Source organism: Aulostomus chinensis, chromosome 22, assembly GCF_037954235.1.
Source record: "Aulostomus chinensis isolate RoL2024-O1b breed Wild chromosome 22, RoL_Achi_v1.0, whole genome shotgun sequence".
Classification (NCBI taxonomy): Eukaryota; Metazoa; Chordata; class Actinopteri; order Syngnathiformes; family Aulostomidae; genus Aulostomus; species Aulostomus chinensis.
This window is the reverse complement of record NC_141341.1, coordinates 21258407-21263623: the sequence shown is the minus strand read 5'-3', so window position 1 is coordinate 21263623 and position 5217 is coordinate 21258407.

Genomic DNA, 5217 nt, shown 5'->3' with positions numbered 1-5217 from the left:
TTTTCGTCCAACTGATTTTCATCTCGTTTTTTTCTGTCCTTTTTAGTAAATACTGTGTTGTGTACTGCTTATTGTGGTATTGTGAGTTTCTGTCATGGTTCCATCCATGTCTGAAAGAGCGGCATCGAAGGCAGAATTACTGTTCCTCATTGGCTTCCCGGCGTGAGGTTGGTGTAATGAAGTGACTTTTCAGGAATTATTTTACTGTTTTCATCTCATATTTGATCTGAGTGAAATGAGGGGGGGGGGCAAGGGATGTGTACATGTGAGCAGGGAGGGAAGATGGAGTGTAACTCAGAAGAATCTAATATCAGCACACGTTCCTTCTTTCAACACATCCATCACTCAGTGCACAAAAGCTCTCCAGAGGAGGAAGACTACTGTCTGTGGTGTGAAGCCAAAATCTCAAACTAGAATCGAGTGTAAAACCTCGGCGGGCGCCCACAGTCGCTATCGTGCTGCCAACTGAAGCGAAGCAGGACGAAGCAGCAGTCAACCACATAAAAGAAGCCATGTTGGCTTGAGCTGCTCATGCAGCGTTCACCATTGATAAAGTACGAGATGGAGGAGAGGAAGAACTCTCATTCTTTCAGAAAATCTCTATGAAATGACCTTGAACCACAAACTTGAGGCCACTCCTGGATGATGATGATGATGATGATGATGATGATCCCTCCAGTTCCTCCAGCGCAAGCACACAGTGGAGGTTTGTGAGGTTTATAAGGTCAACAAAGTAAAGCACTCAGTTTAACTCTCTGTGACTGGGCCCTGTCTCGTCTACTGAGGACCACCGTGGAAATGAGACGGAGCTACAAACACTGTGATGCATCGGAGGGGAAAGCTGTGAGGGAGGAAGCCCACACCTCCATCAGGGTGGGTGGATGAAGGGAGGAAGGACACAACTCCATCGGGACGGGTGGATGAAGGGAGGAACGCCTCACCTCCATCAGGACGGGTGGATGAAGGGAGGAACGCCACACCTCCTTCAGGATCTGAGTAAATGAAGGCATTCTCTGTGGGAACTGTTCTCTGTGCGTGGGAATCGTTCTCTGTCTGTGGGAACCGTTCTCTGTCTGTGGGAATCGTTCTCTGTCTGTGGGAACCGTTCTCTGTCTGTGAGAACCGTTCTCTGTCTGTGGGAATCGTTTTCTGTCTGTGGGAACGGTTCTCTGTCTGTGAGAACCGTTCTCTGTCTGTGGGAATCGTTCTCTGTCTGTGAGAACCTTCCTCTGTGTGTGGGAACCGTTCTCTGTCTGTGAGAACCTTCCTCTGTGTGTGGGAACCGTTCTCTGTCTGTGGGAATCGTTCTCTGTCGGTGGGAATCGTTCTCTGTCGGTGGGAATCGTTCACTTTCTGTGAGAACCTTCCTGTGTGTGTGGGAACCGTTCTCTGTCTGTGGGAACCGTTCTCTGTCTGTGGGAACCTTTCTCTGTCTGTGGGAACTGTTCTCTGTCTATGGGAACCGTTCTCTCTCTGGGAACAGCCAGAGTGACTTGTTCTGAACAGGGTGACAAGAAAACTCTCAGTAAGTGTAACTGCTGCATCTGCAACAACAAACTAAAGACTAGTTTATGTAGAAAACATCTGACATCACAACTGGAGCGCCAGTCACATGACTGCTCCAGCCTTGCATCGAATGTATCTGCTCTGATTCAAGGCTCTTCTTGCCTGTGACGTTCTAACGATCCCAGTTGGGGTCAAACTTCAGTTTCCAGAACAGAAATGAGGAATCAAATGAGGCCTTTCTTCTTCTGACCAACTAACAACTGTCTGAGTGGACGTCACAGGTCGGCTGGATCAGTTTACTACTGATGATCTGAAATATTTTATCAATGAAGTCTGTGGGCTGATAAAACCACAACAGCACACTCGCAGCTGCCGAGTGGCAGCAGAAGCTGTCGCATTTGCATAGATGTGTCATCAATCTCACCTCCTAAAATACATTTCACACTGGCAGCGAACAGTTGCGCAGAACAAGGTCACAGCTAGAAGCCACTGAGAGGAAGCGGAGCTGAATGATGGGGCTGAACATTTCATCGCCGCTGAAATCAAAGACTTCTCCACTACAATTTTGACAGCTAAACAGTTGATTTTGCTCATTTTAGCAAGAATTTTCTTTTTTTTAAGCAACAAATTTATGCTGCTGATCTGATTGGGACTCTGGCGAACCCTTCGGTCTGTCAATCATTGTGAGCTTCAAGAGCCTAAACCTCTGCGAGGGCCAGAATGTAGGAGCGGGTGGACGTGCCCACTGACACATCAAGCATGGGTTTGCGAAGTTCCACATTTTGGCCGTTACCATCTGTGGATTTGACAAAAATAAGATCCCAACGCTTCTCATGAGAACAAATCGAAGACTTTTCATCTGCACAAAAACTTTGCTCATGAATCTGTTGCCTTTATCTGTAAGTTCTGTTGGGTTTTTTTTACGGATAGCAGCAGATCCATGACTTTGGAAAATATATATCGAATAGAAATATGAACATCACTTTTATTTTTAAAGGCATTTGTTTTTTGTCCTTTTTTTTTTTTTTTAATCATTTGTGCTCAAAGATCTGATTTCTCTCAAATTTTGCCCCAAAAAAAACCTTGTGTGTGTCACTGGTCCAACTGGACCCTATTTTCAGTTTTGGAATTTGGATTTTGATCATGGACTTCTCAATAAATTCTGATCATTTGCATTCCTTGGTCTTCCTCAGTTTTTGTCTTTGTGTGATTCCTGCTGTTTTGAGTGATGTCTGTTCCTCAGCCGCAGCCTTGTTCCCAGAGCCGTGTTGTGTTTTGGTTTTTTTGTCGACGATCAAGTTCTCGTCCGGTTCTGCTGCCTCTTCGTTCTGCCTCATCCACCACAAGGAGATTTTATCGCTTCCATCCCTTGCACAGGTATTGCATGCAAAAATGCTGATTAAAAGTCATGGTCTTCATGGGGGGGGGGCAATAAAAGGTCGCAAATCCTCCAGATCTGTCACATCGCGATGCCACAGATGTCACGAGTCAACAGGGAGGGGACAGTTGGGACGTAGCGAGCAGGCATGTCAGCCCTGCAGACGGCTGCAGCGGAGCGAGGGGCCTCTGAAGTTGGTTCCAGCAGTTTGGTGATAACTCATCCACCGCACATCTGTAGAGGGCGTGTCACAGCGCCGGTTCAGCATCAGAACACATGCCTGCGTGACAGCTAGAGACCATCAAGTCATACAGGAAGAAACCATGGCTTGAAGCAGGAAAAAACCCTGTGCCTGAACGTTATTTTTGGTTGTACTTTGAGTACCAATCGCGCGTCAAATCAAGAAGCTAGCATACCAATCTTTCATAGTTTTTAATGAAGAGCTATGAATTAAATACAAAATCTGACATGTGTCAGTTCATAGTTTTCAGACTGCTGTTTCTTGAACGCGGGGGCAGGGCCGTGGCGGGGTTGTTGGAAACAGATAACTTAGACAGCGCCGTTTTGTCTCCCGCGAGCTTCTCGCACAGATCCACCAGTGGCTGGGCCACTGCGAACCAGCGATCGTGCTCAGCTACAAATGCACAAGTGCGTATTTTCGGTGGTCAAACACAGTCGGTCATAGATGTATTAGTGGCAGTACCTGCAGCTGTCGATCCCGCTAAGGTCATTGTGTGGGAGAGTGCACGGACAGAAGCTTTGTGACCCGGGTCTGACGCACGACGAACCAAGACTTCTTTCCCCTGCTTCCATCAGTTAGTTTTCTGGAACATGGCGTACAAAAACCAGCACCTGACTCTCTTAGTTTCTGACACTGGGTACCGAAAGGCTTGCCGTCTGCTCCCAGCTCCTAAGGATTTGCTTTGCACTTCAAAAGTGATGTAGGTGGTGTTCATTTGTGAAGGCGATAGTGCAGAATAAAATCTGTCTTTGACAACAATAATCCAAAATAATCCACTGTAAGCATCGCATTGGCTTTTAGCCGAGGAGACCCGCAGCGAAGATCGTTTCTGGGGTGGACTACAAATGTCAAATGTGAAACTCCTCGCTAGATAACTAGGAGCAGACACATCTCTTGAGTACAACTGAACTTGTGAGTCGGATTTTACACAAGCTGTTTGTTGTAATATTTGGCCACCATCAGAGCCCAACATATGTTACATTTCCCCCTTAAGACATTTTCCACTGGCTTCACCATTCAGTCCTGAAAGACCTTCACAACCCGGCGCGCAGAAAAGCAAACAGGCTAATTTCCAGGCATTGACCATCAAGAGGCTCGTCCACTTGGCCTGCGCAAATAAAATAAATAAGAGGAGCGTTAACTGAGCTGGATCTTTGACCCAGAGACTCCAGTAACCACAGAGGATCTACAGTGGATGTACTGTGGTGTTTTCTTAAGTACATTCCCTGGGATTACATTCAGGTTTGTGTTTACTGTAAGGGGATTTTGCTTGGCCGGGATGACTGCCGGAGATGGATCCCCGAATACTGTGAACAGATTCCAGGCCTCCTATGTGGTGGGCTGCAGGCTGCTGTCTTTTATGGCAGATTCCTTTGAGGCAGGAGTATCTGAGAGAGACTCCAGAGAGGCGCTGCTCAGTGAGCAATTTATATGTTCTCATCAAAGCTTCTTCTTTAGACCCCGAAGGCAGGTCTTAATTGTTAGACGTGATATCTCCACCCCCCTCTTCCTCTTCTTACTTTGACTGTTTTCTTCACCCTCCTCCCACCCACCCTCCCTCCCTCCAGCTATTAGGAATTGGATTTGGAGCAGAACGATCCATTTAGTCTCTCTCCTCCATCTCTATACTTCTCTCCCAGCTTCCACACCTCCTCTGTAGGTTTCTCTCATCAAAGCCCAGGCTTAATCTGTCTATTTTTACCTGAAGGAATGAAAGGAAAGGATGAGGTAATGCTTTTCCTGTCCATCAGGTGGGCAGCGGTGCATGGGCAGCACCACCATGGAGCTAGCACCACCATGTGGCCTCCAACAAGACCAGTAGTTCTGGAAGCAGCAGCAGGTTGATGCAGCCGCTCGATGTGCGATCACAAAAATGATCAAAGGAGGGGAAGAGAGAATCACAGCAGAGATACGACGCTGTGATCCAGTTCAAACTCCAACAATGATGAGTCAGAGGCTCTGACTCAATTCAGATAAGTACTGTAAGTGGGCTTGAAGGGGTCCCCTTCAGGCAAAAGCATAACAACACAGCTCCACCCAGTGGACAAAACAGAGCGTGCGTCACAAAAATGAAAGCAAACGTTCATGGTTT